Here is a 21,016-nt window from a genome sequence, read left to right as displayed (position 1 = left end):
CAGCTGCAAATCTTACCTTTCCTTTAAACATGTTTCTGTGATAGCCACAACATCGTAATTCCAAGTACTAATAAATGCTCTAAGTACCTCGATCTCCCCGCTATACTTCTGGCGTTGAAACAAATACTCTTCAAACCACTATGTTTGAGCAGACAGGGTGATGTGGTTCTCTTATTTTTGTTCTCCAATTCCCCTTCAGTTATTACACCTTCTACGCTAGCGCTCTGGTTCCCATCCCCCTGCGATACCAGTTTAAATCCTCCCGAATGACTCTAGCAAACCTCCCAACCAGGATATTGGTGCCCCTCCAGTTTAGATGCAACACGTCCTTCTTGTACAGGTCACACCTGCCCCGAGGAGATCCCAGTGGCTGTTCACCCTCCCCCTTCAGGATGTCCTGTGTTCGCTCAGAGACATCCTGGACCCTGGCACCAGGGAGGCAACATACCATCCTGGAGTCTCTTTCCTGCCACATAAGCGCCTGTCTGTGCCCCTTCCTCTCGAGTCCCCTATAGCTATCGATCTCCTGCACTTTGCCCTCCCCTGCTGAGCAGCAGAGCCACTGTTCAGGCTGCTGTTGTTGTTTTCCCCACTGGGCTATCCCTCCCCAACAGTATCCAAAACGGTATACCTGTTAGAGAGGGGAACAGCCATAGGGGATTCCTGCACTCCCTGCCTGCCCTTTATAGCAGTCACCCATCTGTCTGATCCAGTGAACAGACTGTGGAAATAACTAACCAGTTATACAGCCTAAAAAAGAATCACACCATTCACAGCAGGGAGACACCATGCACGTGTCCTGTGTGGACAAGGTTTCAACTGATCATCCAACCTGGAGAGACACAAGGACACCGGCACCATGGAGAAAGTGTGGAAATGTGGGGACTGTGGGAAACGGTTCAAATGTTCATCTCAGCTGGAAAATCATTGACGCAGTCACACTGGGACATAACGCTCACCGGCCTGCAGTTCCCTGGATTATCATTGCTACCCTTCTTAAACAAAGGAACAACATTGGCTATTCTCCAGTCCTCCGGGACATCACCTGAAGACTGGGAGGATCCAAACATTTCTGTCAAGGCCTCAGCAATTTCCTCTCTAGCCTCCTTCAGTATTCTGCGGTAGATCCCATCTGGCCCTGGGGACTTATCTACCTCAATATTTTTCAAGACGCCCAACACCTCGTCTTTTTGGATCTCAATGTGACCCAGGCTATCGACACACCCTTCTCCAAACTCAACATCCACTAATTCCTTCTCTTTGGTGAATACTGATGCAAAGTATTCACTTAGTACCTCGCCCATTTCCTCCAGCTCCACACATAGATTCCCTTGCCTATCCTTCAGTGGGCCAACCCTTTTCCTGGCCACCCTCTTGCTTTTTATGTACTTGGGATTTTCCTTAACCTCTTTGCCAATGACTTTTCGTGCCCCCTTCTAGCCCTCCTTACTTATTGCTTAAGTTCCTTCCTACTTTACTTATATTCCACACAGGCTTTGTCTGTTCCCAGCCTTCTAGTCCTGACAAATGCCTCCTTTTTCTTTTTGACGAAGCCTACAATATCTCTCGTTATCCAAGATTCCCGAAATATGCCATATTTATCCTTCTTCCTCATAGGAACATGCCAGTCCTGAATTCCTTTCAACTGACACTTGAAAGCCTCCCACATGTCAGATGTTGATTTGCCCTCAAACATCCGCCCCCAATCTATGTTCTTCAGTTCCCGCCTAATATTGTTATAATTAGCCTTCCCCCAATTTAGCACATTCATCCTAGGACCACTCTTATCCTTGTCCACCAGCACTTTAAAACTTCCTGAATTGTGGTCACTGTTCCCGAAATGCTCCCCTACTGAAACATCTACCACATGGCCGGGCTCATTCCCCAATACCAGGTCCAGTACCGCCCCTTCCCTAGTTGGACTGTCCACATATTGTTTTAAGAAGCCCTCCTGGATTAGCAAGATCCTTCGCCAGTCTACTAGGGACGCAAAGGCCAGAATGCCGGCCTCTTTCGCCTCCTGCACTCCCTGCCCATCCACTACTCCAAATAGTGCTAACCACCAGCTTGGCTTGACCCGGACTTTCACCACCTTAGATAATGTTCCGACAACTCCCGTCCAGAACCCCTCCAGTGCCGGGCATGACCAAAACATAGGGACATGGTTCGCCGGACTTACTGAGCACCTCCCACATCTGTCCTCCAACCCAAGGAACCTGCCGATCCTGAATCCCTTTCAACTGACACTTGAAAGCCTCCCTCATGTCAGATGTTGATTGACCTTGAAACATCCACTCCCAATCTAGGTTCTTCAGTTCCCGCCTAATATTGGTATAATTAGCCTTTCCCCAATTTAGCACATTCATCCTCGGACCACTCTTATCCTTGTCCACCAGCACTTTTAAACTTACTGAATAGTGGTCACTGTTCCCTAAATGCTCCTGGGTGCTCCTTACAAACTCTGCCCCGTCTAAGCCCCTGGCACTAAGTGAGTCCCAGTCAATATTGGGGAAGTTGAAGTCTCCCATCGCAACAACCCTGTTGTTTTTACTCTTTTCCAAAATCTGTCTACCTATCTGCTCCTCTATCTCCTGCTAGCTGTTGGGAGGCCTGTAGTAAACCCCCAACATTGTGACTGCACCCTTCTTATTCCTGATCTCTACCCATATAGCCTCACTGCCCTCTGAGGTGTCCTCCCGCAGTTCAGCTGTGATATGCTTCCTAACCAGTAGCGCAACTGCACCACCACTTTTACATCCCTCTCTATCCCACCTGAAACATCTAAATCCTGAACATTTAGCTGCCAATCCTCCCCTTCCCTCAACCAGGTCTCTGTAATGGCAACAACATCATAGTTCCAAGTACTAATCCAAGCTCTAAATTCATCTGCCTTACCCGTAATACTTCTTGCATTAAAACATATGCACTTCAGGCCACCAGACCCGCTGTGTTCAGCAACATCTCCCTGTCTGCTCTGCCTCAGAGCCACACTGTCCCTATTCCCTAGTTCTCCCTCGATGCTTTCACCTTCTGACCCATTGCTCCGGTGCCCACCCCCTTGCCATACTAGTTAAAACCCTCCTGTGTGACACCAGCAAACCCCGTGGCCAGGATATTTATGCCTCTCCAGTTTAGATGCAACCCGTCCTTCTTATCCAGGTCACACCTGCCCCGGAAGAGCTCCCAGTGGTCCAGATAATGGAAACCCTCCGTCCTACACCAGCTGTTTAGCCACGTGTTTAGCTGCTCTATCTTCCTATTTCTAGCCTCACTGGCACGTGGCACAGGGAGTAATCCCGAGATTACAACCCGAGAGGTCCTGTCTTTTAACTTTCTGCTGAGCTCCCTGAAAACCTGCTGCAAGACATCATGCCCCTTCCTGCCTATGTTGTTAGTACCAATATGTACAACGACCTCTGCCTGTTTGCCCTCCCCATTCAGGATGCCTGCTACCCGTTCGGAGACATCCTAGACCCTGGCACCAGGTAGGCAACATACCATCCTGGACTCTCTTTCACGTCCACAAAAGCGCCTATCTGTGCCCGTGACTATGGAGTCCCCTTTGACTATTGCTCTTCTGTGCTTTGACCCTCCCTTCTGAACAGCAGAGCCAGCCGTGCTGCCACTGCTCTGGCTGCTGCTGTTTTCCCCTGATAGGCTATCCCCCCCGACAGTATCCAAAGAGGGTTCGAGAGGGGGACAACCACAGGGGATCCCTGCACTGACTGCCTGCCCTTTCTGGTGGTCACCCATTTCTCTCCCTGCACCTTGGGTGTGACCACATTTATATAACTGCTATCTATGACGCTTTCAGTCACCTGCATGCTCCTAAGTGCATCCAACTGCTGCTCCAACCGAACGATGCAGTCTGTGAGGAGCTCCAGTTGGGTGCACTTTCTGCAGATGAAGCCATCCGGGACGCTGGACGCCTCCTGGACCTGCCACATCTCACAGTCAGAGCACTGCACCCCTCTAATTGACATTGCGTCAATTAATTAGTAACTTAAATTTAAAAGTTTTTAAAAAACGTTACTGTTAACTATATGTTTCCTAGCACTGGATTTCTACTATAAATGTGAAAGCTAAATACAGTACTCTCCGATCTCTGGCTGAGATACTCTTCTAAATTATAATTAAGTAATTAAGTAATTATGTTTAATTGGTTTAACAATGCGTAATTTTTAAATTTAGTTTAGCTTCCCTGCTGTTATTGCTGCTGTTAATCACATACAAGATTGATGGTCTTACAATATTTGGTTATTTCTGCTGATGTCAACAACCCGTTTAACTGGCTGCAGTTTAACATTCTGGATTCGTCACTGATTTTTGGGGCTGCAGTGTCTCTTTTTAAAAACATCTTTCCTCTTTATTCAAGATATTTCCCAGGAACACACTTGCAATAGCGTTATGAACTTTTACTTTCATCTTAAATAGTTTTTGGTGCAAAATCTATAATTCAGTTTCTGAAACATTCTACTGTTCTCCAATTGGAAAATGCTGATTAATCATTGCTGACAATTCTTTCTGACTTACACATTCTTCCCTGTGACACCAGCATTATGAAACTAAATTATCAACATGAAATCAAACCGTAAAATATTTTACAGGCTCATCAATAGAAACGTAATCAATCAACATTGTTACCGATGAAGTTTGGAAGTCACTGAGTTGAATCATTTCTGACACAGCAGCAGCAACATTTGGTAAAGGTGGAACCCACAACAAAGACTGGTTTGAGACCCACTCAGCAGCGATGACATCTGTTGTTGAAGCAAAAAGCAAAGCCTACCCGATGCCCAACATAAACCCAAGAGCTAGAACAGTGCTAGAACTTGTTGAAAGACACCTTCATGACCTGCTCCTCCTCTGTTGTTAGGTTGTCGGCTGTACCTCATTTCGAGGGTGACATCTACTCAGGGTCATGTGTTTTCTTGTGTGGTCTTTCTGAGATTGGCGAAGGTGTTTCTCGACCCGCAGATCTTTGGCAGAGATCCCTCTCTGCCTCTTCATTGAGGCATTGGAATTCAAAAGTAATAATAATAATAATATTTATTATTGTCACAAGTAGGCTTACATTATCACTGCAATGAAGTTACTGTGAATATCCCCTAGTCGCCAGTCTCCGGCGCCTGTTCGGGTGAATTCAGAATGACCAATTCACCTAACAAGCAAGTCTTTCGGGGAGAACGTACAGACTCTGCACAGACAGTGACCCAAGCGGGAATCAAACCTGGGACACTGGAGCTGTGAAGCAACAGTGCTAACCACTGTGCTATTGTGCCGTCCTAGTGATGCAGTTTGATGGGCACGCTGTCATGATAGTGACTGATTGGCAGCAAACTCTTGCCAGTCATTACGGTCAATCTTTATTACATAAGTGGGGAGTGAAGAGGCAGGAGTGGAGTACATTCAGAGACAGGCAAGGCAGCACCCAGTTATTAGTCTTGGCCAGAACACCAGCTTTTACAGCATTGTTTCTCCAGAGTTATTAAAGCTTTTGATTGTCTCACAGGAAGGAAACACAGGTTCAGGTGTTGATGGAGACCTCGTGGATCCTCAGCCATCAATCGTAATTATATATAAAATCGAGGATTTGAAATATGTGAAGGTACAATCGATAAGTTTGCAGATGGAAAATTGTTGGTGTGGAAACTAGCGAGGCAAAAGCCTTAAATTATGTGATGATACAGATGGGCTGGTTATATGGGCAGAACAGTGGCAAATTGAATTTAACCAGGAAAAGTGGTAGCTCTTGTACAGAGTCAGTACAGACATGGTGTGCGGGTGACTTCCATCAGTGCTGGATCATTTTAGATAACACTAAACATTCAGTATCACGAGCAAGAGGGAAGAATATGGAGAAATTACTGATTCTGGGATTGAACCCAACAAGAATTTGCATCTTCTGGGGAGGAGAAAAAGGACCCATTGGGGAAAAAAACCTGAAGTTCTGCACTGTTCCACAGGAGAGCAGCATTTAATCATTTTGAGAAATGAAGAATAGCAGAATATGCATTGATAATTTGTTTGATTATTTTATTGGTAATCACGTTATTTTGTATTAACTGCTTGCGATGTCAATGGTGCGGCTATTACCCAACATTCCCTGCGACTGTGAATGTGCCCGAGTCACTCCACAGGAGCCCAGTGCGCAGTCGCAATGCTGGGCGTATCTGGAGCATGCGCAGTGTCACTTTGCTCGGAGGTCCGCGAGTGCGGGAGCGGCCGTTTCGGGCGATGAGAGTTGGTGAGGCGGAGGGAGGAATGGAGCCGGGAGTCGGGGTGGGGAGGGAGTGAAGGCTTCATAAACACCTCCTGCTGGTCACAAGGCCGGAATAAGACCCTGCAAATCCCGCGTTTGCAGCTGCGGAGCTTTTATTCGGTATCAGGCCCAGTTCCACGGCCGCCATCTTTGTTTAGCGGCGCGGCTGAGGGGCCACCTTGATGACGTAACAGAGGCGGTGCTTCCGGATCCTGGTGACCAGGAGAGAAAATCATTGTCTCGATGATTGACAGGCCCCTCCAGAGGGGAAAGGTGCTGCTGCCATGTGGCAATCTGAAAAACAAGAATAATAACATCAGAATTAGCAGCAGGAGTAGGCTATTCACCCTGCTCTGCCATTCAATAAAGGCATGGCTGATCCCAATGTACCCTGAATTACATTTTCCTGCCTTCCCCAAAAAACCTTGTCAACCCAGTGTATAAAAAAGGACTAACTTAACTTTGAGTTTATTCAGTGACCCAGTGCCACTACTCTCTGGGAAAGAAAATTCCACAAACTCAGCTTTGACAAAGCGTCATCCAGACTCACTGATACTGTCAGACCTGCTGAGATTGTCCAGTATTTTCTGTTTTTGTTTCAGATTCCAGCATCTGCTTTAAAGCAGTAATTTGCTTTTATCCACAGACTGATGACCCTCTGAAAGAAGACATTTGAAAAATGAAATGAAATGAAAATCGCTTATTGTCACAAGTAGGCTTCAAATGAAGTTACTGTGAAAAGCCCCTAGTCGCCACATTCTGGCACCTGTTCTAGGAGGCTGGTTCGGGAATTGAACCGTGCTGCTGGCCTGCTTTAAAAGCCAGTGATTTAGCCCAGTGTGGTAAACCAGCCCCTTTCTCCTTATCTCAGTGTCAAATTGGATAATTCTTATCTTTAAACTGCCCCCCTTAGTTCTTGAATCCCCATGTGGGAAAATATTCTTTCATCAAAAGCCCTCAGAATCTTAGATGTTTCAATAAGATCACCTCTCATTCTTCTAAACTCCACCGGGTACAGACCAAACAGGCTCAATCTTGCTCCATAAAACAAACTCTCCTATCCCAGGAATCAGACTAGTGAAACTTCACTGAACTGCCTCCAATGCATGTATAGCCCACATTATATAATCCTGGGACTGGCAACAGGGGGAAAGAATGTTTGGAACTTCTATCCTGGACTCGAAGAGTGATGGATTTTGGAAACTCCTTTTACCGGGGGTTAGGAGAGGATTTACACCCAGTAAACTCAAACTAAGATAAATGTTTGTCTGATCTTAATTTCTAACCTCAACTAACATTTCTGACCATTGTAATTTCCTTTTACAGCTGCTCCCAAAGCTTCCGATATCTCTCCAGCCGAAGGTTGCAGGAGATTGTAAACTTGGAAACACTGAAATTGTGACAGAGGTGAGTATTATTATTATTTATTATAAATTTAGAGGACCCAATTATTTGTTTCCAATTGAGGGGCAATTTAGCATGGCCAGTCTGAAGCTGGCACTCCCAGTGCAAACTTTGGTGTTGTGAGGTTGTTGCTGTGGTGAAAAGTGGCTGCTGCTCTCTCTCTCTCTCTGTTGCTGCTGCCGTTGCTCAGTTTGCTGCCTGTTTCCAGTGCTGAATGCTGCTGAGCTGCCTGGAGGAAGGAGAGGTGAGAGAAGGAAGGCGAGGGGAGAGAAGGACAACAACAAGGAGGCAACTTCAAAAACAAGATGGGAGTAAAGCCCTTTGGACTGCTTGTTTGCTGGGCCCCTCCCGGGATGAGGGCCCGGCTCTGCCCAGTTCTCCCAACTGATAAGATCTGCCTTCAGCAAGGACAAAACCCTCCATATTCTATCTGGTGTGCTTGTTCCAGCGCAGGGAGGATCGAGTGGGCTGTGTGTTTACTGAGCCCCCTCCCGGACTGAAGACCACACACATCAGCCGGGAGGAAGTGGATTCCATTAGGTGGGTGTTCCAGGGTGGGAGCACGGACTGTTTTGCTGAGTCCTACTTGGGCCGAAGACCTCGCGAACCAGCGCCACTTATCTCCTTGTGAACCTGCTTCTGGGCCTGGTGAAGCATGTCAGTTATGGGTCCAGGCAGCGGGCGACCGAGGGGGTCACCTGACCAGATTGTTTGCCCCTTTTCCGCGACTACACTCACAGCTGGGTGTCCCTAGAAAGGGAGCATGCAGTGTCCATGGGCACCATCATAGCCTCACATGCCCTGTGGGTACCGCAGGGGTTGGGGTGCTTTATTCACCCCTTTAAATGCACTCTCATTAGATTTTTTAAGTTTCTGCTGATCTTTGTCACATTCAGGCAGTGCCCCTAACTGGAGCTGCCCTTTTTGCTTTGTCCCTAAGTTTGTTTCCTTGGTTCTATTTTGTTGGTGGACCTCAAAAGAGTGGCCAATCCACCTAGCCTGCACATCTTTGGGTTGTGGGGGTGAGACCCATGGAGACACAGGGAGAATGTGCAAACTCCACATGGCGGTGACCCGGGGCCGGGATCGAATCTGTGAGGCAGCTGTGCTAGCCACTGCCACCGTGCCACCCTTTATCATGATGGTTCCAGTCCTATTTTATCACACACCTCCCAGTGACACTCACTATAACACAGAAACCTCAAAATATCAATGCTACCTTGCATCTTGCCCTCCTATTATTGTCTAATGATAACAGTAACAGAGTAACACACACCAGAATTGGAATATCAGATAGGTTGTTGTCTAATAATAATAGTGACAGACTTCCGGTGACGGCGGGCGGGAGGCGGCCGCACAATGGAGAGCCCCCGCTCGGGAACGGCAATTTCGGGGCTTTAAGCCCGGTCCCAGGGTCCGCGGAGGCGGCAGAAGAAGGGAGAAGGCACGGAGGAGGCACTGAGAAGACACAGGAGGAAAAAAAGAACAAAGAAAAATGTCGAAGGTGAGCAGAAAAACGGCCGAAAAAAACCCAGCTGGAGGTCCGTCGGGGAGTGGAAAGGTCACCAGGAAAAATGGAGGCTGGAGCACCAGGGAAGGCCGCACTGCTTACGGCTGAAGAAATAACCAAGGTGATGGCTGCGGAATTTGAAAAGCAGTTGGCGCAGATTGCGAAATGCATGGAGACGGTGAGGAAGGAGATGAGGGAGGCTTTGAGTGTGCTGGTGGAGGAGACGGTTTCCCCGGTGAGGACGGAGGTGGCGAGCGCAGTGGCGGAGGTGCGAGAGCAAGGGGAGGCGCTGAAGGATGTGGAGGAGACGGTATTGCAGCACGGTGATCAACTTACCTCGATGGGGAAAGAGATGCGGAAGGTGATGGACACGAACAAGAATCTGCGAGGAAAAATGGAAGACCTGGAAAACAGATCCAGGCGACAGAATTTGAGGATTGTGGGGCTGCCCGAAGGAGTTGAAGGCCGAAGCCGACTGAGTATTTTGCCGCGATGCTGGCAAAACTACTGGGAGAGGGGGAGGACCCCTCCCGATATGAACTGGATCGGGCTCATCGGTCGTGGAGGCCTGTACCAAAGGCGAGTGAGCCGCCAAGGGCAGTGACTCTGTGCTTCCGTAGGTACAGAGTGAAGGAGAAGGTCCTGAGCTGGGCCAAGCAGAAGCGGGTGGTGCAGTGGGCTGGAACTGGTATACGTGTATACCAGGACTTTACGGTGGAGCTGGCAAGGAGGCGGGCTGCCTTCAACCGGGTGAAGAGGGCACTGTACATTAGCAAGGTGCTGTGCGGCATTGTATATCCAGCGAAGCTGAGGGTGACTTACAAGCTCAGGGACTTTTATTTTGGAACGGCGGAAGCAGCGGAGGAGTTTGCGAAAGCAGAAGGACTATGGCAGAACTGACAAACTGAGGAATGGCCATGTGCCGATGTAACCTCATGACTGTAGTTTCTTCTTTTTTGTATCACTGCGCGCGGGTGTAGAGATTAAAGGAGCCAAGGTGGTATATATTTGGACGAGGGAAGGGATGGGACTCTCACTCGAAATGAGAGTTCTTTGGGGATAGGCGGGGTTTGTGAGCTAAAAGGGAATGTTTGGGCTTTCCTGGGGAAGGGCAAGTGGGAAAGGGACCCAGGCGGGGGCCTCCACGCTGGCCGGTGTGTGCCGGCCAGTGAACGGGAGTGAGGTGGGGGGAGAGGCTGCGGCCATCAGAGCCTGGCAGAACAGGGTCCGAGTGGTCTAGCCAGGGTGGAAAGTTGGGGGGTAAGGAACCGAGGGTAGGGGGAGGAGTTTTACAAGAGGCAGTGGACGGGAGGAGCTGGAGGCCTGGGGTGGGGGGGTGGGAGTTGTGTAAGATTAAGGGTGATTACGGGTAATCCCTGATTTATTTTTGTCATTTGTTTATGCAAACATGCGGGTTGAGGTTTGGGGGTTGGTGGGTAGATGGGATCATTGTTGTTATTATGGGGACTGACATATCTTGCTGATTATTGTTTATTGTTGATGGATGTAAATGTGGGAGAAAATGTGAAAATGGAGGAGAATAAAAAAAAAAAATAATAATAGTGACAGAGTAACGTACACCAGAATTGGAATAACAGGCAGGTTATTGCCTAATCATGACAGAGTTACGGGGGTGGCTCGGTAGTTAGCATGTGTTGCCTCAAGCACTAGGTACCTGGGTTCGATTCCGACCTTGGGTCACTGTCTTTGTGGAGTTTGCACATTCTCCCCGTGGCTGCGAAGATTTTCTCCCACAGTCCAATGATGTGCAGGTTAGGTGAATTGTCAGTGCTAAATTGTCCCTGGGTGGGGTTACGGGGTTAGGGTGGGGGTTTGGCCAAGGTAGGGTGATCTTTCAGAGGGTCGGTGTAAACTCACTGGGCCAAATGGCCTCTTTCAGCACTGTAGGGATTCTATGATTCTACACTGGATCCAATGATGTGTTCACTCACACACTGCAGCCTGACCTATTGGAACTAACAATGTGTTTCTTACACTCAAAGTAAGTGAATCCTTTGCTGTTTCCCCTCTGGGTCCCATCTCCATTATTATTGTCTGATTGTCCCACTGAGACTCTCACTGTTATTATTGGACAGTCAGCCTGAGCCTGTGGCCGCTCTCACCATCTGGAACCGTCACAATGCCCAGGTGATTGACGGCAGCTCAGGACCAATAGGAAGAGGAGGGGTGGGACTGGGAGCAGCTGGTCCTCCAGATTGAAGCATGCGCAGTGTGGGTAATAGCGAAGGAGAAGAGCGTCTTCTTCAGATCCGAAATTGGTGAGAGGCGTTTAACAATATGGAGGGAGCGAGAGATCGCGGGGGTGGGCGGAAATGTTGTGTAAAGTTGTTGTAAGCTGCAAACCTCGGAAAAGAGTTTCCGGGACCCCATTTGTACTGAGCGGAGCTGCAGCTCCTCATGTTCGGCTCGGGTTAACAGCCGCCATCTTTATTGGATGTGCGTCAGGGCGCATGCGCGTTTGTCATCTTTGTCGGGGCGATGTTTCAATGAGTGGGAGGAGCTTGTTCCCCATTGTTCAGAATGGAGACAACCTGTCCATCAACCTGGATTAGTCTTTGAGTCCCAATGTCTTATTGATGATGGAAAGCGGTGGCAGAGATGGAAAGGAAAGGAAGCCAATCCTGCTCTCCGGATTTCACTGTCTTATTAGACATTCTGTCCCATGTATTCAAAGCTCTGCGGCTCTGTTCAGCCACATGTAGACCCAGAATAGAAATTCACAACTCTGAGTAGACGTCACCTCAAATCGAGGGACAGCTGATGACAAAAGGGTCAGTGTGCAGCGGGGGGCATGAGTGATCATCCTGGACCAGGGAGCAGGAGGAGAGAATGGTGTGAATTTCTATCCTGGACTGGCGGTGATTAATTTTGGAAACTCCTTTTACAGGGGATTAGTAGGGGAGGATTTACACACAGCAAACTCAAACCGGGAGAAATGTTTATCTTGCCTGAATTTTATTTCTGGACTGACAGTGATGCCTTTGTAAACCTCTTTCACCTATCTCTGGATCTGTAAAGACTTAATTAACTGCAAATGCTCACATTCTAAGCATTGTCTTGCATCTTTGAATTTGTCTACATATATGTTTCTGGAACATACCTCTTAATTCATCTGAGGAACGAGCAGTGCTCCGAAAGCTAGTGTTTGAAACAAACCTGTTGGACTTCAACCTGGTGTTGTAAGACTTGTTACTGTTCATTCACAGGGGCTTGGAAAGAGATTCGTAGACAGGAAACTCACAACCAGTCCTCACATCAAATTCTTCTAACACCACTGTTCAAGTTACCAGGACCTGAAGATTATCGACCTTTGTGTGTAAGCATTGAGTTCTATATCATTATCACTCACTGTATAAAAGCCTACCTCCTATCTCCCCTGTAGATCTTGTTCACAATCTTAAATCTGTGAACCGTAATCCTTATACAATCGACTGATGGGAACAGTTTTTAAAACTCTTTTGCTGGGTTTGCTGTTGTCGTTTCTGGTGCCTGGGTCGATGCCGGGTGGTCTGTCCGGCTTCATTTCTTTCTCATGTTTTTGTTGTGGTTGAATCAGCTTGGACCAGTCCATTTAGGATCCAGAACACAATTGAAGTCTCCGCCAAGAATCAATTGATCTGTATCCAGGTCTGGGATGGATTCCAATAATTATTTTTTACAAATGTTTCTATGAGATCCCCTCATTAGAAAAAAAGATAGAGAAGCAGAATTAGCCCATCGAGTTTGCTCTGCCATTCGATCATGGCTGATATGTTTCTCATCCCCGTTCATCTTGTACCTCTCTTGAAATGAATGCGAACATTGCATTTGCCTTTCTAACTGCCAACTTTCCTTTATTTGTTCTTAGGGTGTGGGTGTTGCCTTGGCCCAATGTTGCTAATCGTAATAATGTTGCTAACTTTGGTTGGCTCTTAATTTGTTGCCCGTTGTGTCTTTACTTCATTTGCTCTGTTTCTATAACCTTTGCTCTAGACTCGCCAGGTATCTTTATGATACCGCCACGAGGTTCAAGTTCAAGTGCTGATCAATAACTCAATACACCAGTTAGTAAGTTTCAAATCAAAACACATTTATTACACACAGTCAATCGCTACTCATGCATAAACTCTACATACTAGACTATCTCTAACACTATAAGGCCTATACTTAGCTTTGGAACTGGCCCACCAGGTCAGGGGAACAAATGGCCTTTTGTTCGATTCTGAGTCTGCAGGATTCAAAGCTGGTATAGACTGGTAGCTAAGAGCGCCTATCTCGTAGCGTGCGTTGACTGGAGACTTACTTGGTTGATGCGGCAGCTCGGCAGGTCACTGTCAAGGGTTGTTTCGAGCTGCTGAGTGACCCTGCCAAGAAGGACGAATTGAACTTGGGGACCCTACTTTATAGTCCCCAGGGGCTTCGCGCCAATCGGGGGGGGACCCCGTACCTGGTTCCAAGTGATTGGACTACGTTCCGATCACTTGGATCGATTTCTCCAATACTGGAGCTGTTCCCTGATCGCTAGGCGGTTCCTGAGTGTCCGTTGACCTTCCTTTGTCTTTGCTCCTGCTGGCGCCGAGGAGTCTGGCTTGGCCTTATTTCCCTTAAATGTTTCCAATTGTTCCCGGGGATCGCTCATTAATATGCAGATGGATGCTGGTTTCAGTGCTGTCTGGGTTTCTGTAAGCTCTAATACACAGGAAACTTTGCACCTGCTAGTTTTTTTCCTGGCTTGACTGAATTTCCCTGCATTCTTTGCGGATCTCCAATTTAAGTTGGGAAGTGGCCAACCCAGTGGCTACATAATCAGTTCGCAAAGCATAATTTATATCAAAAATATCCATTTCAATGGCGGGTTTATTACCCAACATGTGTAGCAGTTGAGAATGTGCTCTATCCACATGACAGAAGCTCCTCGCACATGCACAGAGTCCGGCTGTGACTGGAGAATGCGGCGTTCGGGCTGTGACCAGCGCATGTGCAGTGCAGGTTGTCGCTGACGGTGCGAGGAGCGGGAAACAATCGAGCGACTTCCAGGATTGGAGCCGGTGGGTGACTGGGGAGCAATTGAAGCTGCGGAGTGAGCGGGGAGGCTTCATAAATACCCCGTGGAGGCTTCAACTCCCGAGTAAAATGTTAATGGTCCGCGGAGTGAGCTGGGAGGCTTCATAAAGCCCCGTGGAGGCTTCAACTCCCGAGTAAAATGTTAATGGTCCTGTCTTAAACAGCACCGAACAGAGTGAGAGCTGAGCGGGGACAGGCCCGGGTTACCGGCCGCCATCTCTACAGAGGACAAGGAGCCGCAGGGAAGGGGCTGGTATAGCACAGTGGGCTAAGACAGCTGGCCTGTAATGCAGAACAAGACCAGCAGCGCGGGTTCAATTCCCGTTCCAGCCTCCCCGAACAAGCGCCGGAATGTGGCGACCAGGGGCTTTTCGCAGTAACTTCATTGAAGCCGACTTGTGACAATACGTGATTATTAATATTATTGTGCGCTGCGAGCCTAGACCGGATGCCAACTCTCTGAGATTGACTGGCTGGAGTCTCCAGGATTTTATTTGTGGGAGTCACTGGCTGGGCCAACATTTATTGCCCGTCCCTAATTTCCCTTATACCGAGTGGCATCTCGGAGGGCATTTAAAGAGTCAACCACATTGCTGTGGTTTGGAATCATGTCGGCCAGACCAGGTAAGGATGGCAGATTTTCTTTTCTATTCATTCACGGGATGTGGGTTTTGCTGCCTGGGCCAGCATTCACTGCCCAGCACTAATTGCCCTAGAACTGAGTGCATCTCAGACAGCATTTTAAGGGTCAACCAGCTGACTGTGGATCTGGAGTCACATGTAGGCCAGACCAGGTAAGGATAGAAGATTTCCTTCACTGAAGGACAGGAGTGAACCAGATGGGTCTTTGCAACAATTGACAATGGTTTCATGGTCATCAGTAAACTTCCAATGAATTCAAATTTTACCTTCTGCCTTGGTGAGATTCATGTCTGGGTGTCTGGAAAATCATTGGGACAGTAAAGATTTTTGAACATTTCCCTTCAGTGGATATAAAAATATTGAAAATGGGATAAAGGTTGTTTGGCTGACAGTCAATCACTGTCTTGTGAGGAAATGCTCCTTTTGCTTCCCAATTGGCCGAGGAAGGCAGTGTGTCACAAGGATGGATGTGTTGACCGATTAATGGCTGGAGGATGGGGGCAGGTCATGTGATCAAACCTCCAGGAATACATTTAATCAAAGTTGGTGAGGAGAGAATGTTGTGAATTTCGATCCTAAACTGACAGTGAGGTTTCTGTAAATTTACAGGATAATGGAAGTGGAGGTTTAACAGACGGGATACTCAAACCAAACGTCACATCGCAATCTGACAGAGTCACTCGATTCATCAGAACCTGAATATCAGCAGCATCTGGGTGTGGAAGGTAAAAGGTTTGTCTGTTCTGTCTGTGAGGGAAGATTTCAGGTCTCAGTGTGACTGGAAAAGCCACGAGATTCACAAACCCTGGTTAGGCCAAACCTGGAGAAATGTGTTCAGTTCTGGGCAACAAACCTGAGGAAGGAGAGAATGGCCTTGGAGCGAGTGTAGCACAGATTTACCTGAGTGATATCTGAACACCCCGGGGTTAAATTACAAGGCGAGATTGGACAAAAATGTCAGAGTCAGCTGCCTCACAGCGCCGAGGTCCCAGGTTCGATCCTGGCTCTGGATCACTGTCCATGTGGAGTTTGTACGTTCTCCCCGTCTTTGCGTGGGTTTCGCTCCCAAAACCCAAAGATGTGCAGGCTCGGTGGATTGACCACGCTAAATTGCCCCTTAATTGGAAAAAAAGAATTGGGTACTCTAAATTTATTTTTAAAAATAAAAAAAAAACATTATGGGCAGAGAAGGGCATTCGGTCCATTGAGTCCATGCTAGCTCTCTAATCGGCACGGTGGTTAGCACTGTTGCTTCCCAGCGCCAGGGACCCGGGTTCGATTCCCGGCTTGGGTCACTGTCTGTGCGGAGTCTGCACGTTCTCCCCGTGTCTGCTGTGGGTTTCCTCCGGGTGCTGCGGTTTCCTCCCACAAATCCCGAAAGACGTGCTTGTTAGGTGAATTGGACATTCTGAATTCTTCCTCTATATACCCGAACAGGCGCCGGAGTGTGGTGACTTGGGGATTTTCACAGTAATTTCAGTGCAGTGTTAATGTAAGCGTACTTGTGACACTAATAAAGATTATTATTATCTGGAGCAATCCAGTCAGAGTCATTCTCCTGCTCTGTCTCTGTATCCTCACAGGTTTATTTCTCTCAGGTTTCTATCCAATTAAAAAAAAAGATTTATTGTGTCTGTTTCGAAACTCCATCATAGGCAGCAAGTTTAAGGTCATTGCCACTGGCTGTGTAAAAACATTATTATTATACCTCCTGGACCATTCACATGCATAGATACAGAGCAACGTAGAAAATAGGAGCAGGAGGAGACCATTCGGCCCTTCGAGCCTGCTCCACCATTCATTACGATCAGAGCTGATTAGGCTCAATAGCCTAATCCCGCTTTCCCCCCATATCCTTTGATCTCCTTCGCCCTCAGTGCTACATCTAACTGCTTCTTGAAAACATGCAATGTTTTGGCCTTCATTAGTTCCTGTGGCAACAAATTCCACAGGCTCACCACTCGCTGGGTGAAGAAATTTCTCCTGATCTCTGTCCGAAATGGTCTACCCCGTATCCTCAGACTGCGACCCCTATTTCTGGACACACACACTATTGGGAACATCCTTCCTGAATCTACTTTGTCTCGCCCTGTTTTTTAAAAAAATATAAATTTAGAGTGCCCAATTCTATTTTTGCAATTAAGGGGCAGTTTTAGCGTGGCCAATCTACCTACCCTGCACATCTTTGGATTTGTAGAGGTGAGACTCACGCAAAACAGGGAGAATGCGCAAACTCCACACAGACAGTGGGCCGGGATCGAACCCGGGTCCTTGGCGACATGAGGCAGCAGTGCTAACCACTGCGCCACCACTTTTTATAGGTTTCTGTGAGAACCCCCCTCATTCTTCTGAACTCTAGCGAATACAATCCTAACCGATTCAACCTAATCTGCACATCTTTGAACTGGGAGGAAACCGGAGCACCCGGAGGAAACCCACACAGACACGGGGAGAAAGTGCAAACTCCACACAGTCAGGGTGGGAATTGAACCCTGGTGCTGTGAGGCAGCAGTGCTAAGCACTATGCCACCCTCTGTCTTGCAATCCTCAAGAGGAAAACAAATCCTTATCCCCATCTGAAATGGGTGCCCCCTTATTTTGCAACAGTGACCCCCTTGTTCCAGAGTCTCCCACAAGAGGAAACATCCTCTCCACATCCACCCTGTCAAGACCCCTCAGGATCTTATATAGTTCAATCCAGGTTTTCCCCCAAACTTTAAATCTGTGTCCAGACTGCTTGTACGACCAGTGAATGTAAACAGAGTTTCTTTGTCCACCCGATTGAAACCTGGCATAATCTTGTGTACCTGAATCAAATCTTCCCTCAACCTCCTTTGCTGGAACCATTCTGGTAAATCTCCTCTGCACATTCTCAAGAACCTTGAGATCCTTCCTGAAGAGTTGTAACCAGAGCTTTATAAAGATTCATAGAATAGAATTAGAGCCATAGAATTCCTACAGTGCAGAGGGGGGCCATTCGGCCCATCGGGTCTACACCTATTCTCTGAAAGGACACCATGCCTAGGCCCACACTCCTACCCTGTCCCTGTAACCCCATAGCCCCACCTAACCTGCACATACCCTGACACTAACGGGCAATTTATCAAGGACAATCCACCTAACTTGCTCTTCTTTGAACTGTGGGAGGAAACCTGAGCACCGGGTGGAAACCCACGCAGACATGGGAAGAAAGTGCAAACTCCACACAGACAGTCGCCAAGTCAGGAATTGAACCCTGGTCTTTGGTGCTGTGAGGCAGTCGTGCTAATCACCACCAGAAGCATAGTTTTGGTGTCAATATTACTGTTTATGAAGCTCAAGATCGAATTTGCTTTGCCAACTACTCTCTTAATATGTCTTGTAGATACACAAAACCCCTCTTCACCTCTTTCTCTCTCCTCCCAAAGAGGTCAGTTGGGTTTTTATGACAATCCAGCAGTTTTCATGGTCACTATTTCCCAGTGCCGGCCCCACAAATGACCAGATTCATTCAGGTAAATTTCACAACCTCACCAACCTCTCACTCCCTATTTTCTGTTTTCAATCCATTTCACAGGGTGGTCGAAGGGGAGGCTTCAAAGTCTGGAGAATCAAACCAAGCTCACATCAAGATCTGACAGAGTTCTCAATTTATCATACCCTGAACATCATCGGAATATCATTGAACATGGAAGGAGAAAGCATTGTTCACAGTGCGGGGAAACCGTACACGTGTTGTGTGTGTGGACGAGGATTCAGCCGATCATCAGGCCTCACAAGCCACAAATGCAGTTGCACTGAGGAGAAACCGTGGAAATGTGCGGACTGTGGGAAAGGATTCACTGTCCCATCCAAGCTGGAAATTCATCGACGCAGTCACACTGGGGAGAGACCATTCACCTGCTCCAAGTGTGGGAAGGGATTTACTAAGTCATCCCACCTGCTGAGTCACCAGCGAATTCACACGGATGAGAGACCGTTTCAATGTCCAGACTGTGGGAAGTGCTATAAAGGTTCTGCGGAACTGATGCGCCATCAACGTGTTCACACTGACGAGAGACCGTTCAGGTGCTCTCATTGCGGGACTGGGTTCAGACGATCATCTGACCTCACTGTACATCAGCGAAGTCACACTGGCGAGAGGCCATTCACCTGCTCCAAGTGTGGGAAGGGATTTACTATTTCAGCCCACCTGCTGAATCACCAGCGCGTTCACACTGATGAGAGACCGTTTCAATGTCCAGACTGTGGGAAGTGCTATAAAAGTTCTGGGAATCTGACAAGCCATCAACGTGTTCACACTTGACGAGAGACCGTTCAGGTGCTCTCACTGTGGGACTGGGTTCAGACGATCATTTCACCTTACTGCACATCAGCAAATTCACACTGGGGAGAGGCCATTCACCTGCTCCAAGTGTGGGAAGGGATTCACTCAGTCATCCGCTCTCTCCACACACCAGCGAATTCACACTGGGGAGAGACCATTCGCCTGCTCCGAGTGTGGGAAGGGATTCACTCAGTCATCCACCCTGCAGAACCATTATCGAATTCACACTGGGGAGAGACCATTCGCCTGCTCCAAGTGTGGGAAGGGATTCACTCAGTTATCCCACCTGCTGAGACACCAACGAGGCCACAAGTAACCATAGTGATTGGATTTTGCTGTTACTCACATTCAGGACTGAACCATGTTCATTTGGGTCTCTTTCTGCTGATAACAAACTCCAGCCTATTTACAGGGGCTAATATTCTGGCTAAAAGTCAAATAAATTAGATTTGTGAGAAATACGCAGTGTGTTGAAACTTTTTAATATCTCTGACACAATGAAATGAAAAATGAAAATCGCTTATTGTCACAAGTAGGCTTCAAATGAAGTTACTGTGTAAAGCCCCTAGTCGCCACATTCCGGCGCCTGTTCGGGGAGGCTGTTACGGGAATTGAACCGTGCTGCTGGCCTGCCTTGGTCTGCTTTCAAAGCCAGCGATTTAGCCCTGTGCTAAACAGCCCCTGTTAGTTAGTTCCTTTTGAAATACCCTCGCTCTCCCCCGTCTCTTCCATCCTCACCTCCAACAAGAAGTGTGAGGAGCTTGTGGAGCATCTTTGTGACTGAGATGGAGTAAATCCGATCAGCTGTCTCTGCTGCTTCCCTACCTTCCATGAGCCCACCGGACCAAATTGTCTCTAAATTTCATCCTTTCCCGAGCCCTGAACCCACATCTTTCTCTAGTTTCTCTCCCATCTCCCCTCATGCCCTCACAGAGCTCATCTTGTCCATGAGACCCAGCTGCTGCTCCATCGACCCTATTCCCACTGAGCTACTGATCAGCCAACTACCCTGTGTCCATGGATGTTGTCAACATTTCTCTCTCTTCAGGTACTGTCCCTCTGTCCTTCAAATCTGCCATCATCACCCCCTCCTCAATAAAACAAACCCTTGACCCTGCCATCCTTACAAATTACTGCCCCATCTTCAACCTCTCTCCAAACTCTTTGAACATGTTGTCACCTCCCAAATCCTTGCCTATCTTTCCCAGAACTCCCATGTCTGAATCCCTTCAATCTGGTCTCTGCCCTGTCACAGTCGTGAAATACAAGAAACAATCAGAACCTCACCCGGAGAGAAAGACAGACAATCCGGGATCTTGGCTCCAATACGGATATGTTCATAACCAGAAGACAAGGGTAGGAGCACAGTCATTATCGAGAGACAACAATACCTGCTGGAGACAGACAGACAATAGAACAACACAAATCACAACACCAAGCTACCTAGACCCATATGCCCGAGACAGGAAGGAGAATTGGAGACAGACTGGAAGAACACAGACTCCAGACACATTAACCAAAAACAGATGGGAATATCTGAGGGGACAACAGATAGGACCAAGGAGGTTCTACCTGCTCCTTAAAATATCCAAACACAGAATAATAATTTTTATTACTGTCACAAGTAGGCTTATATTAACACTACGTGAAGTTACTGTGAAAACCCCCAGTCAACATACTCCGGCGTCTGTTTGGGTACACCGAGGGAGAATTCACAATGTCCAATTCACCTAACAAGCGCATCTTTCGGGACTTGTGGGAGGAAACCTGTGCAGACACTGGGAGAAAGTGCAGACTCCGCACAGACAGTGACCCAAGCGAGAATTGA

The 21,016-nt window shown here is 47.7% G+C and overlaps 1 protein-coding gene and 2 long non-coding RNA genes across 3 annotated transcripts in view; 1 reads left to right on the top strand and 2 right to left on the bottom strand.

The window, feature by feature from the left end:
• Positions 1-21,016, bottom strand: part of LOC140417819 (uncharacterized) — a 90,007-nt gene that overhangs the window by 38,445 nt on the left and 30,546 nt on the right. The window lies entirely within an intron of this gene.
• The window catches only part of LOC140419169 (uncharacterized), a 30,703-nt gene continuing 15,706 nt past the window's right edge, over positions 6,020-21,016 (bottom strand). Inside the window, exon 2 of the long non-coding RNA XR_011945575.1 lies at positions 6,020-6,556. This is a non-coding gene — a long non-coding RNA (uncharacterized lncRNA). The remainder of the gene's footprint in view (positions 6,557-21,016) is intronic.
• On the top strand, positions 7,593-19,647 carry LOC140419166 (uncharacterized). The gene is made up of 4 exons (XR_011945571.1): positions 7,593-7,669; positions 12,404-12,513; positions 15,492-15,607; positions 18,439-19,647. It is a non-coding gene; the product is annotated as an uncharacterized lncRNA (long non-coding RNA).

This window comes from Scyliorhinus torazame, chromosome 5 (genome assembly GCF_047496885.1).
Source record: "Scyliorhinus torazame isolate Kashiwa2021f chromosome 5, sScyTor2.1, whole genome shotgun sequence".
NCBI lineage: Eukaryota > Metazoa > Chordata > Chondrichthyes > Carcharhiniformes > Scyliorhinidae > Scyliorhinus > Scyliorhinus torazame.
The sequence above is the reverse complement of the archived record's forward strand: the minus strand, read 5'-3'. Positions and strand labels throughout refer to the sequence as shown.